General features: G+C 46.1%; 1 protein-coding gene across 2 annotated transcripts in view; it reads left to right on the forward strand.

Annotated features, from left to right (window-relative positions):
- Positions 1 to 20,301, forward strand: part of MDGA1 (MAM domain containing glycosylphosphatidylinositol anchor 1) — a 152,563-nt gene that overhangs the window by 69,595 nt on the left and 62,667 nt on the right. The window lies entirely within an intron of this gene.

Consider the following 20,301-nt stretch of genomic DNA (forward strand, 5'->3'; position numbering starts at 1 on the left):
ACACAAGGCTAAGGGCGGGGTACCATATGGCAAGCGTGTTGCAAGTGGAGAGGTGTTGTGTGTGTTTGTGTACAATAGTTTCTATTTCTGTGTCAGGGGATGAGTTCAGCTTCACCAGGTGTGTTTATATTCATTATATGTGTGTAAAATACCTTCAGGTTATGTTAGTAGTTTGTAGTCAAACACTCAAAAGGTAGCAAATTAATGTTACTTAGGCCATTTCCACACCACAACCCTTTCTTCAACTTAGTTACCCCTGGATATGCCTGAATCATTTTGCCTGGAAAAGCAGTGCTAGGCAGACCTAACAGGGAATGTATACTCCCAAATGGTTTTCATGCAACCAGGCTGTGAGTAACAGAAAACTGATTCTTAGCAGGTGTAGTGTGTGGGGTGATTTCAGCTATGGGTGGTTCTCCCAGCCCCACTTGAAGGCAGCATTTGTACACAAAGGTGAACACAGAGGGTGCGATCCTGCATTGGGTGACATCTCCATCCTTTCCCTGCAGTGGTTTCTCCCTGCAGAGAAGTGAGTGCCTGCTTAGCTCCCACAGCTATTGAGGTGTGTTTTGACATGCAGGAGTCTGTGCTCTTTCTCTTACGAGATTTCAAATCAGACTGGGGGAAGGCAGCTGGGTAAAATAGCTTGGCTCTCGCTGCAGATCTCATCCCATTAGTATAGTACGATTGCTGAATGCTTGCAGAGTACTCTGAGCAGCGCGGATCTGACAGGTGTGGGGCAGGCAGGGAACAGGTTAATTTACACCTGGGCATGCTGCCTCTGGGCTGTGACTGACGACCCTCTACACACAGCACAGCAGCACTCATTAGACATGCTGCCACACTTCTTCCAGGCTCACTCTCCAGGAGTAAGAGAAGTGAGACCGGAGCAGACAACCTGGCTGAAACCAACCAGACACACTGCTCACAGATGTGAGCTGCTGGGAGCACAGCAGTAACAGAGGTGTGTGAAATCCTGCAGGCACTTTGAGTATTTGAAGAGTCCCTTTTAAAATTATCTCTGTCTATTCAGGAGCGTGGCAGGATTAGATTACAGGATAGGATAGGGAAATGTGTGAAGATTTCTGTGCACGTAAGTATGTGTGGAGAAGCTTCCCTTAAGCAGGGTGTAAATGTGCAGCTTGGTTTGAGCTCTTCAGGAAGGCAGCCTGGTTCAGTCATATGGGGCTTGGAGGGACATGGCAGGGAAGGTAACTTTTGGTGACATCAAGAGGTGATGAGACATGTCTCAAAATTTCCCTTGAGAGTGAAGAACCATCAGACCTGCTGGTGTCCCCGGTTTGGTGTTGCTTTTTGAAAGCTGTGTGAACCTCGCTTGACCCTCGCTGCCCCTGCAGAGGGAGTAGCAGTGCCGAGCTTGGGATGAATTCAGTCTTACTGCGTGGTCTGGAGGGGCATCACAGCCCTGAATCTTGGGCTGAAGGGGAAGGACATGACTCCCCACACAAGAAAAATGGTAGGTGCAAGTCAGAAGCTGTCTGGGGCAGAGACTTTGATGTGACTCTCAAGAAAGCAAAGATGTGATGAACTTCTGTGTAAATAGTAACTGAACGTACTTTTCCTATAGATTTTCCCATGGCCAAGCAATGCTTTATTGTGATCTTGCCCAAGTAATGGTCATATGGTCCATGTGCCAGCCCACCCAAACAGCCCCCTTCCCTTGTCAATCAGTTCCGTGTACCCTTAGCTGAAGCTGAGTGTACACCTGAGCTGTCTCCTCCTGCCTGGAAAATGTGGAAGGACTTTATGGTGGCACTGCCTGCTCTGTGTGTCAGCAGGCAACTTTGGTTTCAGTGCTGTCATTGCTCTTTCCATTAATATGAAAAAGAAGCTACAAACCAAGAAAGTAGGGCAAGAATTGCCCTCGTCCCTTTTACAGCCTCCTCCCCTTCCCTTCGTGCAAAAAAATAGACCCAGAAACAACACAGTCCGTGTTTATCCCTCTCTGCCTTGTTCCTGCTGCTGGAAGGATGTGGGTGCGGCAGGGGCTGCTGTGGTTAATTGAAACACAGCTTTCCAGCGTGGGCAGCTCATTAGTTCGGTGGCTTGCTCTGGAATTCTCATCTTGTTGGAAATGGGGATCGTGCGGCTCCTGCAGCCTCCGTGATGAGCGCTTCTCTCACCTCCCCCAGCCCGCGCATCCCATCGGAGAGCGGCTCCGGAGGGGTGCGCATCCACGGGGCCGTGCGCGTGTGTGCGCATGCAGGCCGGCCTGTTTGTGCGGCAGTGGGAGCTCCGCCGGAACTGCCTCGCTCCGGGGAACGGCACATTCTGGATGGTAATGTGGCTGTTTCTCTGATTTGCTCCAAAGCTAAAGTTGCAAAATCAATACAGCAGATCTGATTAGATGTCAGAACCTGTTTCTGTGTTTTCCTTTCCCCTTGGTTTTCTCCCTTCATCCTCATGCATATAGCAGTGTATTGTAACAAACTCGTCCAGAAATAGACTTTTCCAACTGCACTGCAATAGTGGAAACGGAATAAGAAGACAAAAAAACCCCAAGTCAGCTGTCAAAAAAAAAGGTGTTTGGACTTTTTAGGGGTTTTTTTTGTAATTAGAAAGCAGAAAAAGTTGCTTTTCTTTTTGTATTTAGAAAGCAGAGAAAATTGCTTTTCTTTTAGCTTATGAGCTGAAATTGTCTATCAGCTCTCTGACAGGATGGATGATCTGTTCCCTGGACTTCTTGGTCTGTAGTGCAGAGCTTTGAAAGATTAATAAGTTTATGAAAGTCCGTGCAGCCTTATAGCTCTAAGATGAAGAAATGTTGTATAATGGTTAGAGCGAGAGACTGGGCTTGCCAGAATTCCTGGGAAACTACCACTTGGATCGGCAATGTCTTGTCATCTTTTCCTGTATCTTCAAAACAGGAATAAAACGGACCCATCTCATCAGAGATTTGTGGAGCATAATAAACGTAGCATTTTGGAGTCTTGAAATAAAAATATTAATGGAGTGGCAGAGTCCTCTTAATAATATCAATGCTATCACTGATGTTTTTATCTAGGGGTTTTTTTAGGACCAGGTACTTGAGAAAATTCCAGCAGAAAAATTAATCCTCTGCAGAGGTGTGTTTAAGATCAGGGCAGGGCCACCCTGTGTAGGGGAACTAGTGTAAGGCTGTGAAACACACACTGGGCTTGAAAATGTGCAGCAGTCTGGGTTTTGGAACGCAATAGTGTCATTTGAGCTGATATGTATGAGAAGGGGAAAGAAAGCATGCATGTGTGGATCAGTGAAAAGGATGCTACTTAGATACTAATTTAGCAAGTACATAACAACAAATTGAAGAATATGTATTGGCCATGTAACCTAAGAGTGGTCAAAACAGTATTTCCAGGAATCTCAAAGATTAGTCATGACTCTAAGCTCTGGCTGCTGCTAGAGGTAGCCCTTGACATGGGTGTCTTACCATGGTGAATATGACATTTGCTCTGTTAGAGCCTCATGAAAGAGTATGATGAAAATTGCAATCCTAGTAAATTATCCTGCTTGAATAATATTGTGTCAGCTGTGACACTTTGCCAGTCCTGAACAACATCTCATAAACTACTGGACAGCTCTGTCCAAGTCCAGCTCAACTGTGCACTCCTCATCAACTGTGCACAACCTGATCCTTGAAACATCTACTGCCGTATTTCCCTGCAGATGAGTGTATCCTCCTTCACAGCACTCACTGCTTGCTGTCTCAGGCCCACACTTGGATGGCTTCTCCCTCTCTGGATAACCATCAAAGCCTGGGAGAAGAGCACCTGTCTCCTCTGTTGAGAGTTGTTAATTAGTTCACCCAGTTCTGAAGATGAGATAAGCAGACTTTTACTGCTGCCACTTTTGTCTTTGGCAGAAGTTTTGGTGTCTCTGAGTGCCCAGTGAAAGAAGAGTAGGAGGAAAGGGGGATAGTTATATAGGGCTGACTTTGTTTTTGATAGTCAAGTCTGAAAGTTGGCCCTGTTTCCCATGTTGGGATCACACAGCAGGTGAAATCTTTGCAGGAAGAAAGACTAGAAAAAGAATTAACCTGAGTGTCTCCTTCCCTGCCATAACATGGCCTGTGAATTTTACCTCTTCTGGATCTAAAATAATAGCCCACAATCATCTGGGATTGATCTCCAAAGGATTACACTTACTGTCCTTAGATAAAGTTCTGCTGCATTAGGCAGCAGGTGAGTTATTGTGCTTTATCTTCAAAGCATAGTGAATGTTAGGTGTAGTCAGGAAAGCAGACTGACATTCCCTTTGGAGGGATGGTTATCAGGCCTTCAGGAGCCATTTATAGTCCTAGACATAGGCATTGCTATAGGGCTGGTGACCTGCAGGTCTGGCTCTGCCCTGTCCAGGAAGACTGCCAGAACACGTCCTGCTGGGGCATCTGTTGCCATTGTCACTTTAACTAATGCTCAGGTGGGCACAGATATGTTTTCCTATTCAAGCTCACACACTGGCAAATGTTATTCCTGGTCACACACTGTTGACTCATTCCTCTTTAAAATCCTGCTGAACCCATTGGCAGTGCTGTACATCAGGCAGGTGATAGTCAGCATCAATTTCCCGTTACCTATGTAGCAAACACGAGAGCGAGGAGCAGGGGAGGGGGTGATACTGTAAATAAGTAAGAAACATTGCTGGATCCATGCAACTGGAAATGGAAAAGCATTAAACTGTTTCGATCAAGTGTTGAAGCCATAGCTCAATGTCAGTGTTCTTTGCTGGTGCCCTGCCCCCTCCTGAAACATAAGCTTGGATATTAACTGCTCTCTTAAGAGTGCTCTTGAGACATGCTTTTGGCATGGAGATGTTTTTGCAGAGTGGTTAAGACTGAGCTTTTGGCTCCTAAGAGCTCCCTGCAGCTCTCACTACTATGAAGGGAGTCAAAGAGAAATGAGACTGTCAGGGGCCAGAGCTGACCCCCCCATCTGCAGCTGAGCTGGCTTATCTGTCTTGCTGCTTGGCCATGTGAGCTGCAGTATGGAGCCATCTGCTAAGAATTTTAGACCTGGTTGGTTTAATTTCTGAGTTTATTTATTAATAACGACTGTTTTGTTTTTCTTTATTATTTTCATTGGTGAAATTCATCCTGATACCCTCCTCCAAGCTGAGGAGCGCAGTTCAGGAGCTAACTTGGGGGCAAGAGATGGTTTTTCTACTCTTGTAGTGGCTGGAGCTTTCCTACTCTTCCATTCATGTTTCAGTATTGCTGTTCTCCATGGTACAGGTCTTGCTGCCAAGAGAGGGAAACCTCTGTCTCTCCTGCCAACTAGAACTCTGGTGTGTTCTGGTTCATTTTAGATCATCAGAGGCTTAAGAATGAACTGACGTTCTGGGGCAGGTGTGTCTGTATTCGAAGCCAAAGGAAAACTGTGCCTTCTGCAAGTTCAGTGTTTGCAAACTTGGAGACTTTAATTGGTAGAAAGAATAAAATAATTCATAGCCATGGGCATGACATTGAACCACCAGTCTGAACAAAGCCTGACCTGGTAATTAGGTTTCACTTTGATGGAAATCCTCCCTGCTTATCCCCACATAAGTTGTATAGAAGTTTGTGTGACTGAGCTGAAAGTATACATGTTATTTCTGCATTTCTCTCAATACACAGCAACCCTCTGCTCCCCCTGTTAAGAGCAGAGGATTTCATTCCTGATTGTCAACACACTTTTTCCTTGCAGTATTGTGTTTGGGATTAAGCTCCTTAGAGCTTGTGTTTGTGCACACAGCCCTGTCCTGGGTCCAACAGCATTAGGATTGCTCACTCCACTTCCCAATGCCCAGGCTGCTAACAACTCATTCGAGTTGTCAGTCTCAGGACAGGCTGAAGTTTTACTCCGTCGTGGCTGTAAGCCCAAATGGCCACAGTTCAGAGCAAAGTAGCAACCACAGAGACTTACAGCTGGCTTCAGATTTGTCATAACAATTACCATCTATTGGTCCTGGGGCCTGATAGACAAAATCTGTGACAGCGCTTACATCCATTTAGGATGGGGTCCTCACATGGGGTTGTACCAGAAGTTACTCTGTAGGACTCATTGGCCCTACCCTCCTGCCAGCCTCATGGCATTAAGGGGCAGACAGTCTGGCAGGCTAAGGATGCTTAGCTAGCATCTTCTTCTTTGGAGCACCTTTATGTTCATACAGCAAAGCCTCAGGACTCCCAGTGCTGGGGGTTTTGGTAGCATTTGTTATATGCAGCTTTAAAGAAAAAAAAACCCATCTTTCACAGGGTAAAGCAGTTGTATGAATTTTGACTGGTCTGAAATTTTGTCGTCAGTGTTTAACAGTTGGGTCTTACTCTGCAGAGCTGTGGTCTCTTCTCTGCTTGCTGCCTTGTGGGGAAGGTTCCCATGTGCTGCCACTCAGTGAGATTTCTTGGGAAGTCTCCCTTGTGCACTGAGAGTTTTCCAGTTTACCTCTTTGATTGAAATTGGTCTGACAGAGCATGTCTGCACACTGTGGGGACCAGGAGATACAAGAGACTTGAGACATAAAGAAAAAGGCCCAGATGGCAGGGGGATTTCCAAGGCTGGGGAGCAGATTTTGCAAAGCTGGCATGTCCAGTCTGTGGCACCACACGTCAGATGCAAAGTACAGTGAGGCCTCCTCGCTGTTCCCTGAGTAAAAGACCATAAAAGAAGAGAGGAAAATACCCAGATATGTGCATCAGGAAGGTGAGAGCCTGCCTTAAAGTGGGAACCTGGGTCTGCTATGTGAGATTGCAGCCCACCTGCTGTGCCATTCAGCTTCTGTGCAGCTCATTGCTCATCTCTCAACACCTCTGTGGTTTCAATAATAGGCTGAGTAAAAGCTTGTGTGAGAGCTCCTCACCTAGAGAGATGAATTTGTTTGTTCAGAAGAGAACTGTTTTAAATCAGTTAATCCATTTCTCGGATATTGTTGGGAGAAACAAATACACATTCCATAATCTGCCATTATCCTGTTTTTTGGCCAGACTCTCCAGGAAGAGCGACTTAATTTTATTGAGAGAGACACATTCAGGCTGTACAGTTTTGTCAGGAAGGGAGAGACAAGAGCTGTATAGACACAGTGGATGGCAGACAATCTTGGTCATCTCTCTGTAAATATTTGCTCACGTGTGGCCCTTTCAGGGCTGAACACCAAATCTCACACTGTTCTAATGCAGACGTTTCTTTTAAGGTTTTCCTGCCATGGCAGCTGTTTTCTCTGTAGGACCTAGGTATAGGTCAACTTGTTGGGATAACAACCAACTCCAGAATCCTCTCAAATGCTTTGTGCTGAGCATCCTGCAAGGCTATGCATGTTTGGGTCTCGCCCACACATGTGCTTGTCTTTAAGTCACAGGAGCATACTGCTGCCAAAGGACTGTCAGACACTTTCCCAGTGCTTCCCATCTTGCCATTCTGAGGAAGCTGCTTTGTTTTTGAGTCCTGTTGTTGTCTAGGCTTAGACCTTGGGTAAAACCACTTGTATCAAAGATCTCCAAAGTGTGATACAGCTGGTGATACCCAGATTGCATCAAGACAGCCTGGCTGGAGGGAGAGGTTGTCGTGGCTCTGCTTCTGCTTTGCACAGGCATGTCACATACGCTGTGAGTACTTTTGCCATGTGCTTATCTCCAGTCAGGAGGTCAGAGATAGTGAGTCTGGCACTGCAGCTGTTGCTTTCTCCTTGGGCCTTTGCAGCACCAGTCCAGGTCCAAGAGACATGGGAACTTGGCCAAGGCAGAGAAAGCACTGTGGATCCGGGAGTGTGGGGTTGGGGGATATTCTCTGATAAGGGTGATAAATAGGACTGGTATCTGAGTTTATGGGGCATCTGTTAGGGACAGGAGGAGGATCCAAAAAAAAAAGGTAAAACTTGTGGGCGGAGGTAGGAAAAATTTAGTGGTTGAAATACATTATTATATTAATAATAGTGATAGTAATGTAAAGGAGAAAGAGAGGGGGGAAAAAAGTAGGAAAGATCAAGAAAAATAAGTGAAACACAGTACAATTGCTCACTGCTCACTGACCAGTGCCCAGCCCATCCCCAAGCAACAATTGGTTGATGGTCCAGCCATCTCCCCCCAGTTTATATAATGGGCATGACATTCTATGGTAAGGAATATTCCTTTGGTTTGTTCAGGTCAGCTGCCCTGGCCATGCTCCCTCCCAATTCCTTGTGCACCTGCTCACTGGCGTGAGGCGGTGAAAAGTCGTTGAGTTAAAGCGCTGTTTAGCAACAACTAAGACATCAGTGCATTATCAACATTATTCTCATCTTAAATCCAAAACACAGCATTGTACCTAAGTCAAAAACAGAGCACTATACCAGTACTACAAAGAAAATTAACTCTGTGCCAGCTGAAACAAGGACACCGTGGCTTCAGCAGACATAGGGTAAAGGAAGTGAAAAATGGAGCAAATTAGAAAACTGCCGTCAGTTCTCATGTTTTGAGCTTGGGGTCACAGGACAGGAAAAGAGGGAATGGCTTGTCCCTATCAAATTCTGCCTCTTGGTAGTGGAGAGAGAGATGTCATGGACCAGAACTCACTAGGGAAACCAGGAAGTCACCAAGCAAACAAAAATTGTAATTCGTTTTCTCGTGTTAACTCTCAGCCTCTGCACAAGGGCATGAGGCGCAGAGAAGTGAAAACAGCTGTCCACACCTGCAGGGGAGCATAGGCCATCAGACTTGACACAGGACCTGTTGCAGCGGGGATTACTGCAACAAGCATATTTCAAACCAGGAGTCCTGTGGAAACGAAGTATATATGGACAGATTCGTGGTAGATGTTTCAGAGATGTTTATTTCTCCAGCTGCATGGCCGGGGCTCAGCTCAGGAACTCTGCAGTCATGGGACCCAAGGGTCCTTGGCGTTATCAGGGAACCCAAACCAACCAATGGGGAATGAAGCTGAGCAGGGGCAGGGAAACCCCATGTCTCCCCCCCAGGGCCCCTCTCCCAGGGCTACACGGCAGGGGGAAAGGACCCCAACATCTCACCCGTTTTATTTTAATAAAAGGAGAGTGAAAACAACTGGATAAACATAACAAGAACAGTTTCGAGACAAAACAAGCCACCCTCCTGAGTCTTTAAATGTCCAATCAGATTCTGTGGAGCATCTTAGGGCTGACACAAGGGAGACAGTACTCTCTGGGCATGCTTTGTGGGGAAACTGAGGCAGGAGAGGGTTTAATTTCTTCCCTCCCCCTTTTCATCCCCCCCTCGGCATCGGAGAGGAATTGTAGGGAAATGGAATTGTATAGGGAAGCCATGGGGTGAAAAACGGATTAGGAATAAACTGGGGATAGGGTAAACTTAGGAAGGGGTTTATATTGGGTATAGGCTAAAAGGAGAAAATAGGCTGTGGGTAGGGAAATTGCTGGGATGGATATTGTTTATAATTTTGTGCATAACGGCTGCCTTTGACTGGAATACCCCCAGGCCCAGTAACATTTGCTGCTTGTAAACCCTTCTTTCCTTGCACTATATCAAATTGTACAACTTCCCCATCTCCTACACTTTGCAGGTTATTTTTAGGGTTATTCCTTTTAATGGCAGTTCTATGGATGAATAGATCTTCTCCTGTATCATCTCGTGTTATGAACCCATAGTTGTTTTTGACATTGTACCATTTCACAGTTCCTGTGACTTTCGTGGCTACAACTGCTCCTATCACGTGCTTGTGTGTTCGTCGTGGCTGCTGGTCCCGCGTGGCCGCTGCCTCGCCGACTCTGACGTCTCGGCCGGGCCCCCGCGTTGTGGCTGCTCCACGCCCTCCGAGCGGCGCTGCTCCGGCGTGTCTGGGCTCTGCGCGGCCCCGCGTTGCCATTGCCGCCGGCCCCGCACCCTGTGAGCGGTTCTGCTCCGCAAACTCCACGCTGCTTTGAGAGCGGCCCCGTTCCGGCGCTGCGCTGCGCGGCTTCTCGTGTCGCTGTGGAAACCGCCGCTTCTCCCTCCACAGGGCTCTCCGAGCCGTGTGCTCAGAGCGGCCTGCCATGCCGATGCCCGGTTCCTGGCTGCTCGTGGCCCACGGCACCCGCGGCGCCTGCGGCATCGCTCCCTCACTCGCGGCCGCGTGGCCGGGGACCCCGAGACAGGGATGGGGTCCGCGATTAGGCGCGCGCTCCCGAGGGGGCCGGGCGCACCCAGTGCAGGCACCTCCGCCGGCATGTGCCACAGGGATGGCGGCCGTGCGGCCTCGGCCGCAGGTCTATGGCCATCCTTTGCTTTAATAGGACCATATAAATGCTCCTGAATAGCTTCACTGACCACCATGGATCCACGCAAGGGTTCAATCACTAATACATGTTCTGTTTGATCTTTCATCTCCCACAAGATCTCGTCCCAAAAACACCCCTGACAAGATCCAGGAGGTTCAATATCAAAAAGTAACTCTGGAGAAATATAGGAGAAATTTTTGAAAAGCCAGTTGAAAAAAAGTTCTAGATCTCCCGGTTCCATTACTTTTTTGTTTTGTTGTTCAAGGATTCCTTTAACTTCTAGGTACATTTCTTTCTGTGGCTCAGAGAGCCCCATTTCCCACGATTCTTCCATAGTCCAGAGAGAATATCCAAACCAAGATGAGAAGAGAGAGGTCTAGAGTGGTTATTTTACTCACGAATTGTCCTCAGGGATCAATATCTTGCCTGCATTTCTCTACCAGTTTGTCGCAGCGGGGATTACTGCAACAAGCATATTTCAAACCAGGAGTCCCGTGGAAACGAAGTATATATGGACAGATTCGTGGTAGATGTTTCAGAGATGTTTATTTCTCCAGCCGCATGGCCGGGGCTCAGCTCAGGAACTCTGCAGTCACGGAACCCGAGGGTCCTTGTCGTTATCAGGGAACCCAAACCAACCAATGGGGAACGAGGCTGAGCAGGGGCAGGGAAACCCCGTGTCTCCCCACCAGGGCCCCTCTCCCAGGGCTCCATGGCAGGGGGAAGGGACCCCAACAAGGACCTGTGCCAGGGAAGCAGAGGTCCTTTTCCCCCAGACTCTTTTCCGGAGAGAGCTGTGGTCCCATGGCATTGCGCCTGTGCCTTTGCTTTTCTCCCAGGATTTTTGGGCTGTAAACCATGTCAGGCAACACCTATGACAGTGCAGGAGCAGGATCCCATGCTACTCTCCACCTGCTCCCTGGATTCTGGCATTGGAGCACAGCTATTTCCTCCAGCCCAAGAGGACTGGAGGACTGTGGCAGGCACGTGGAAGTAGTGCACAGAATAGTGGTGCCACTTTTGAGGACTTACGCGGGAAGCCTCTGAGAGATTCGTGATATGAACAGAAGCCCCAGTAAGAAACTGAGCATCCTGGGTGTGTTTTGAATGAGCTGTGACCATCCTGACCCCGATCTCTGAAACAGCACTAATTACGTGTACCCCTATAGGGAAACTGTTTAAATGAGAATTAAATTTCAGAGGTTCTCAGGCTTCTCTACATCCCAGGGGGTCTTGCTGTTGCCAATTCTGTGCTGGGACACATTACAGGGAGGTTGAGAGCTCAGTTTTTAGCAAGGCCATAGGGACTTTATGGAGCTTTCTGTGGAGCTACTCGGTGACTAGTTTTGGGCTTTTCCACTTGGGCTACTTTCTGAGCAAGAAACTGTTTTTTCTTTGAAGTCAGGAAATCGTGTTTTCTCAGTGAGCAGAAATCATATTTCCAACATGTACCCCTCTCATCTATTTCACTTCATATAGTTCCTGATTTCCATTTTTCTTTGCCTTTCTGTTGCAAACACAAATAAGCATGAGTGTGCACACACTCCTTCCTTATCTCAGCTGTTGCTTCTGATTCAAATATAATTGGCTCCATTACTCAAGGTAAAACAGTTGGTTTTCCTTTATGATCCCACTAATGAACCTGCAAATCCATCACTGGTCCCAGGAATTGACAGACATGTTTAAATTTCCTATTTGCATGCCTACCTTGTTGCATTTTGTTTAATTTTGGAGTCCTTGTTTCTACAGTCATGTGTGGTCAGAAGAAACCATGGAAATTTTTGTTACTGCTGACTGGGAGGAAGCTGACTTCTGAGACTGTTCACTTAGAATCATAAGATTGGAAAAGACCTCCAAGATCTAATACCGCTGGTCTAATACCACCATGGCCACTAAACCATATCACAAAGTTCCACATCCACTAATTTTTTGAACACTTTCAGGGATGGTGACTCCACTGCTAGTAGGTAGCCTGTTCCAATCTTGGCACCACTTTAAGTGAAGAAATTTTTCCTAATATCCAACTCAAACCTCCCCTGACACAACTTGAGGCCATTTCATCTTGTCCTGTCACTACATGCCTGGAGAAGAGACTGACCTTCATCTTGCCACAGCCTACTTTCAGGTATCTGTAGGGCAATAAGATCTCCCCTGAGCCTCCTTTTCTCCAGACTGGACAACCCCAGCTCTCTCAGTTACTCCTTGTAGGACTTATGTCCTAGACCCTTCCCCAGCTCCATTGCCATTCTCTAGACTCGCTCCAGCCCCTCAGCGTCTTTCCTGCAGTGAGGGGCCCAGAACTGAACACAGGATTCAAGGTGTGTCCTTGCCAGTGCTGAGTACAGGGGGCAATCACTGCCCTGGCCCTGCTGGCCACACTATCCCTGATACAGGCCAGGTGCCATCGGCCCTCTTGGCCCCCTGGGCACACGCCGGCTCATGTTCAGCTGCTGTCACCAGCACCCCCAGGGCCTTTTCTGCTGGGCAGCTTCCAGCCACTCTGCCAGGGCCTGCAGTGCTGCAGGGGGTTGTTGTGACCCAAGTGCAGGACCCAGAACTTCACGCTGTTGACCCTCATTCAGTTGGTCTCAGCCCCTCGATCCAGCCTGTCCAGATCCCTCTGCAGGGCTTTCCTACGCTCCAGCAGATTGATACTCCAACCCAAACTGGTGTGTCTGCAAACTGACTGGTGCCCTTGATGCCCTCATCCAGATCATCAATAGATTAAACAGCACTATCCTCAAAATTGAGCCCTGGGGAACAGCACTTGTGACCGTTTTTTTTTTGATCCCTGGAAATGCAAGCTTTCCAGTCCCAGTATCCCTGGAGCTGTAAGCATTTTACTTCTTTGAATCCTACCACTTAATTGCAGCTTTGGACAGAGCCTGAGGTCCCCAGTACTATGGGTGGCCCAGATTAAGAAAGATGGGGAGAGATCAGTGTTGGTGCAGTGTTGTGCTCTACTTGGCATGCCTTTTCCAGCCCCAGTATCCCTGCAGCTGTAGTCTTCATGGTTCTCTGAACCCTAAACCTACTACTAGACCAAAATGGCAGTTTGGGATTGAGACTGAGCTCTTAAATTCTACAGGTGCCCCAGATTAGAAAAATGTGGAAGGAAAAATAAGACTCTTGATCTTTTGTGACCTGCTCTCACAGTTGATGAAATGAGTGTTGCAAATCTCATGCAAATATGCTACAACTCTGGGCCCAACTTGGCCAAGCATTTCATAGGAGGAATTGTTTGGAGTGCCAAAACTAACAGAGGTTCCCAACAATGGCTGTGATTGCAGTCAAGAGAACAATGAATGACAGTAGCATTTGCACTGAACAGGGATTTTCCTTACAAAGTGCTGATTGCAAGGAGATACTCTACTGTCCTAATCATAAATTAGAATACAGTAGCTAATAACTTAATGCAATATAGATGAGCTTAATAGCACTAAGTCTGCTGGGATTTTCTGAGCAGTTCATAGTTTATGTATAATACAGGCCCTTCAGCCACCATTCTGGTATGCTGTAAAATGGAGAACTGGGGCCTGAGGGAAAGTGAGCAGCCCTCCATCTAAGATGGATTGCTGGAGAGAGTATCATGGATCTAAAGGGATAAGAAGATGGCGGCAGTTGGCTGGATCAGAGGAAAACAGAGAACTCAAAATAGGGTTTTGTGGTTTGGAAATCTGTCTCTTCCCCTTTGGCTGCTTGTAATGAGGCTTTGCAAAAGTCCAAACTTATGCATGGAAGTGGGCAAGTTTTCATACTGATTCACTTTCTAGGACCCGACTCACATGTATAAATGAAAAATGCAAATGAAACTATCTACAGATTTTAAAGAGAGGAGGAAAGAGTTGGGGTTTGTGTTGGGATTTTTTTTTTGGTTTTTTTTTTTCAAAAAACCCTTTGGAGAAGTTTATATGCTCCAATCTGCTTATTTGAAATGCTGTGACTCCAGCTTCCCAATCACTATGAGAAAGCAAGAGATCTTTGCATCTTCCTCTAACCATTTTGTGCTGTTTGTCTGGACAGGAGGCTTATTTATATGCCAAACATAGTCCCTAACACTGATGGAGCTGAGGAACAAGGTGAGTTTACCTTTGTGCATCTGAACTTGGATTATTTGTAGATTCTCAGTGCAACATCTCCTCACATACTGAAATGACAGAGAATTCAGTGTGTTGCTCAGTAAGTTGTTCCAGTGTTTTTTTACTCTCATGGTTCAGTTGTCATCACTTAATCTAAGCCTGTCTCATTTCAGTTTCCAACAACAAGCTCTTTTTATGCCTTTGTCTTCTCACATAACGAGCTATTTGTTATCAGCAGTCTCTTCCTCCTGTAGTCTCAGACACCAGAACAAGTAATCTTTTAGCCTTTTCAATATGCAATCCAGAAAGGGTCTCTTTAGCCATTTACCACAAAGCATGTTTTCCAGCCCTATATTTATTTTTATAGCCCTCGTCTCATTTTTTTTCAACATCATTCTGTCAGCATGGTCACACGTATTAAACAGACTTTCAAACATAATCTCACCAGTGCAGATGCAATGCCCATCTCACAATATGTTTAGTAAGCTTTGGCTTAATCATCTAAGGATTTGGACATCTTTGGACTACGGAATTAAGCTGAAAGCTGATATTCAATGGGTTACATTAACTCATGCTCCTTTTGGAGTCATTGTCTCTTTCCTTGCAAGAGTTACACATTCTTTCCTCAACAGTTTCCTTTCCAGAACCTTTACATTATGACCTTTAAAGGTCCCTACCACCCCAAGTTTTCTATGGTTCTGCGATTACCCAAGATAAATAGAATGGAGTTACCATAAGACCATTCCATCAGGCAAGTCAAGTTGTCCTGTCAGAGGTACTTCATTAGTATGCTATTTATTGCTACATATTTTGTGTCTTCTACAAATGTTGGTTCTTATCCTGACACAGGCACCTAAGGATGGTGATTGTCAGTTATCACTGCCTTTGTGTGGGAGGGAAGGAAGCAAAGCCCAAGCCAAAAGCCTTGCCAAAGTGTGCACCCAGTCACACCAGCTGCAAACAGACATAAGGTCATTCAGCCATTGAAGGTGGTTATGTGCGGTTGGCTACACAGCCTGAACAGGGTGCTTTATAATTGATATGCTTTAGCTTTGCCAACCTGCTGTCTGGATCTCTGACCTTGATGGAGATGTGAAATAGCATCAGTTTAAGAGGTTCGCGTGGGTTTTTACCAGAGTTGTCTTCCTAGAAGAGGTGTTCCCTGTCGCTAGAGAGATCCCAATGGTGCGTGCAGCCATTTAAAATTTCTTTTTGAACTCTTTCAGTTAATGTGTTTTTAATCTGCTTAATGTGGGCTGCATTTGAATAGTATTACATCTTCAATTAGTCTGTCGTGTGGAAGCAAGCCAGGTTCTTTCCAAAGCCCGAGGATGTTATGACAGGATAGTTACTTTTCTTGTTGCTTACTCAAACACTACCCAGTTTGTCTGCCAAGGACCCATAAAACTATATTAATCATCATTCATTTTTAACTTGGAATATTGCATCCCACATTCATCTTCCGTGAGTTTTTTTATGGAATCAGTGAGGAATAAAAAGGTTTATTGCTGTTTGTTCTGAGGTTTCATCTGCTTAGGTTGACCGAACTGATTTGTGTATTTAGGCAATACATGAATGGAGGGTAGAGAGTAATTTTATCTCCTCAGGTATTCACAAGGTGCTACCACAAACTTGCCCTCAAAGGCCTGGCTGGATGAAATTTTCCCACATCTTTTACTACTTTCTGTGGCATTTTTAAGATTTTTATGATCTGTTGTTAGTCTGCCATTTTTGCACTGATGAATTCAGATTAGGGTACATAGACCTAGCTAGAGTCTTACAAACAGGCATAGCCTGTCTTTCCGTCTTCTCTGGCTTGTATCACAGATTTAGTCACAAATATTTCCAGATTTAAGTCCACGCAGGTTCTTTCCAAAACTGTACGCAGAATTCTATTTACTTCCTGCCCGTTATAGTGGGACATTTCAGCAAATGTTGCTGAAACTGGTTTAAAATATCCTTTTCACCTGGGATATCTGATTCTGGGAGGCATTATCATTTGTTTTGAAGGGGGTGGAAGGAGCAGGATTGTGTTGCAGTGTGTGCTGGTGCAACCCCTCAGAATGACAATTGCTGATGGATTGACTCAGGCCAGGATCCACTTTCAGATCTTGATGCAGTGGGTCAGAATGAGGAAAGTAGCAGCCTTAACTTTTGTGTCCCAGCAGAGCTGGGAATGAGAATAATGAAAACTTATGAAACCAACTTCAGATGTTTGTGTGTTGGACCAAAATCCAGGAATTGGGAGAAGAAATAGAGTGTGTCCTTCCCACTTGTCCTGCATATCACCTTTGCTGCAGCCAAAGCTCTCCTCAGTCAACACAAAGAAGTGTCTGTACGAGATGATAGGCAAGTGACCACACTGCTCATCCAAATAGTTCCTGCTGTGCTGGCTCAGTTTGAGCTCAGTCGTGGAAAACTGAATGTCAGATCAGATTTGTCCAGTGAGTGGGACTGTTAATAAATTTACCTCTCCTGGTCCAAGTCCAGAAGAGATGGGACAGAGCCGATAGCCAGATAGGGAGGTTAAGGGAGCAGGCTGCTGTCCTTGAATGGTGGCTAGTTCTCTCACTGGCCTCCTTCCTGTGCCCTCTGCTACAGAGGAGACCCCGAGCCCTGGAAAGTGTTTTCTGGGAGCCCACAGCACCTGTGGCTGTCTGAAGTGACAGTGCTCTCCCTCATTCAGGGAAAGACCGGAGCTACAGGGCTGCAGCTGCTTCAGCAGCAAGGCTGGTGTGCTGCTGAGCCTTGGGAAACACGGAGCCGGCATCGAGAGAAGACAGGAGGTTACCAGTGCGGGAGTAAGTCCTCTATAGCTTGAGTCCATATTGTTCTCTGAGTTGGGTGATATCATCCATACCTGAAGAAATGGGACTGCCAGATCCTCTGCGGTCTCCATAGGCAGGCAGCAGCTTTTGGAGTAAAGTGCGGGGAGATGATTCTCTGTAACCAGCAATCTGCTGAAGATACATTCATGAAAACTGTGACAGTACTAATAGGACAGATAAAGTATTTTTTTCATAATTAATTGAATAGGAGCTGGGCAAAGGTCCTTATGGCTGTCACACATTTTAAATGCATGCAGGTAGTGGTGTGAAGGATGGAGGGGAAAGACAGGATGTACAGGTGGCAGAGATGGTGGCTGTTTGGCAGCTGGCTTTTTGGAGCCAGTCACTGTTCTGAAAGACCTCAGCCATTTCATCTGAAGACCTTCTGAACCCATCCTCATTTTTCCATCCTTTGCCCATGATTGATTTGATCTGCTTTGATTCATCTGAAAATGATGATGACAATGATGAAGCGGTAACCATCCAGAGAATGACAGTAAAAATGCTTACAGTAAAAAATGTTCTTGCCTCTCCTTTCTCTATGCTGTATATACTTATCCTGTGTTTTTAAATTGCATGCATTTCTTGAGTTCCTGTATGCACTGCCCCCCTTGTTATATTAATTCTTATGGGAAAAATTGCTTTGATATCTGTTGACCTCAGCTGTTTTCATCTATGAGACTGAATGTTTGCCATAAATCTTTTAGTTTGAGCATCCTTTCAGCCTCTTTCGGAACAGTTATGTTTTCATTGTCGTCATCTTCCTCAGATGAATCAAGACCAATCAAGGGTGAAGGATGGAAAAATGGGATAATGATGGCAGTTAGTAGAGCAGGATATTAAACAACTGGCAACAGAACTCTGAGGCAGCAGATAGAGAAGTGATGGAGAACTGAGTGTTGCTCCATGCAGAATTCTTCATCCTTGGTCCAAATTCACTGCTAAGCCTGAGGGAGAGGCTGAGAGCCTGTTTTGTGTGGGGAAGCTTGTCCTCTTTCCATTCTGTGGATAAGCAGTGAACCACTGTATTAACTCTTCCTGGTCTAGGTTTGCCCCATGCTCCATGTTTGCTACTGTGAACAAAGACTTCAAAGTAAACATTAAGGAGTGCTGGTTAGTAATTTATTATATCAGTTGCTGTGGATGGCCTGCCTTCCTCTACCAGGCTCTTTCCGACTTGGATCTCTCCCCTTTCCAGCTCTGATCACACCACACCAACATTAAAGCAGGTCTGATTTTTTAATCAGTGTTTCTGGTTTTGGCTGTGCTGCCTCTCGCTTTGCCTGCGTGTGTGGAAAGCAGCTGTGGAGGGATTGTCTTGTGGTCCCAATTTAGTTTTCAAACTGAAATCAGAGGATGAGGTAGTGCTGTGGTCCAGCTGTGAGCAGAAGCCTCTGATCCCCTGCAGCCCTGACAAAAACTGCATTTCTAAAGGAGGGACTCCTTTTCGTTTTGATAGGATTGCAGTCCTCAGAGGTACTTTTCTCCTGCAGCCTCCTTGCTTACAAATTTCAGTTCTTTTATTAAAGGGGTGTAAATATATGGAAGCAATTGAATTGCTACAGCAGCTGGCAATGGAATAGGAGCCTCTTGCTATTGGATTGATGCTTGGAGGAAGCAGTCACCTCTGCCCGGTAGCTCCTCTGGTTGGGGGTGAGAGCCTCTAGGAGATAAGGGGGAACTCAGACAATTCCTTGTAGGCGGCAGCTGCGTACTCTGGAGATGAGCCCTGGTGGTGGCACTAATTGGACATTGCCTGGAGTCCAAAGATTTCTCACTGTGTTCACTACGGGGAATGTGCAGGCTGGTGTCTGTTTTCCTTCCCAGGTGAGCTCTGTTGTGGCACATAGCAGTTGGAGCACAGGAGGCGTCTCCTGTCCAAGTGCAGGATACACTGCCCAGGTTTCAGATGTGTGTTAGACTCAGCTTACTGATCAACTCATCAAACATGGCACTGAGAGTTCATGAGAGGTTCATATGGGAGTGGGGCACTGCCACTTCAGTGCATTTGTTTTGCTCTGCATTCATCCCACCTAGCAGAGTTGTGAGGGCTGGCATCACCTTAAGCTCCCCCTGCCGGTACAGGACAGAGGCTGGTATGCCAGCTAGGAATTCCTGCCATCTGAATCATCCTCTGGAGATGTCCCTCTCGCTCTATCGTCTTGGAGGGAGGTGTCATTCCTAAGCTGAGTGTCTCAATGAAGAAGAATGAGATAAATTTGGCCTTTAAAGTCCTGCTTCAGCTAGCACCAGGTTTGCTGTCAAACCTGGGGAGGGGAGGTTACCAGTCCTTTCCCATTTGTTCCAAATATTTCTCGGGAATGCGGAGGGTCTATCCTAGGATGATGAACTTCATAGATAGGCTGTTTTCCCTCTATTTTCCCTTCTTTACATGCTGGAGATAGTACAGAGTTGATTACTAGGAGATGAAAATACCTATGGGGAGGACTTGCAGTAGGCTTAAACTGCAGCAAGGGAATTACGTTAGATAGTAAAAAAAACTAGTGGTAAAATATGAACTAAGAGAGAAGATGTGGATTCTTTGCTTTGGAAGAACCTCATTCGTTCTTTTTTGTGGGTTGATTTTGTTGGGTTTTTTTCTTTTCCTTAGTTTGCACTGGCAATGAGTTGCTTTATTCCCAGAACTGCCCAGCTGAGTAGCTCACCTGTGAATTATTGAGTAGTAAGATAACTGGTTCTCTGCCAAAAGTTAATGCATATAGGATGCTTTTGGGGAAAGAATATCATTGGCTGACTGTTAGTGAATGTTTCCATCTAAACTATTTATATGCTATTGGGAGCAGCGTGTCACTGCTAGCCCAGTTTGTTAAACAGAGGCATGTAATAACAGACGCATGGGCATGAGGTGACACCTTGTTATCTTGTAGAAGACAGGCAGAACCTGAGCGAAGCGTTGGTGGTCTGACACTGCTACACATGGCAGGGCTCCCCTCTTGTGGGTATGTGGGTGGGCAGGAGAATGAAGGGTGGGCAGATCCACCCTGGCCATCATGCTGCTTCACCATGTTATAATTAGCAAAATTGGCTGTGAGCTAGAGAAAATATTTTTGTGTTAGTCTGTGGCAAAAAAAAAAAAAAAGTCTATGGGGTTATGCCATTGGTCTGGCAGTACTTGAAGGTATTAGCTCTGAAATGCCCACTCTCACCCTCTATATTTCTCCTGCGAACAACTTTGCTGA

The sequence above is a fragment of the Corvus kubaryi genome, unplaced genomic scaffold, assembly GCF_017639235.1.
Source record: "Corvus kubaryi isolate FWS band 111438036 unplaced genomic scaffold, C.kubaryi_AGA036_p1.0 37232, whole genome shotgun sequence".
Taxonomy (NCBI): domain Eukaryota; kingdom Metazoa; phylum Chordata; class Aves; order Passeriformes; family Corvidae; genus Corvus; species Corvus kubaryi.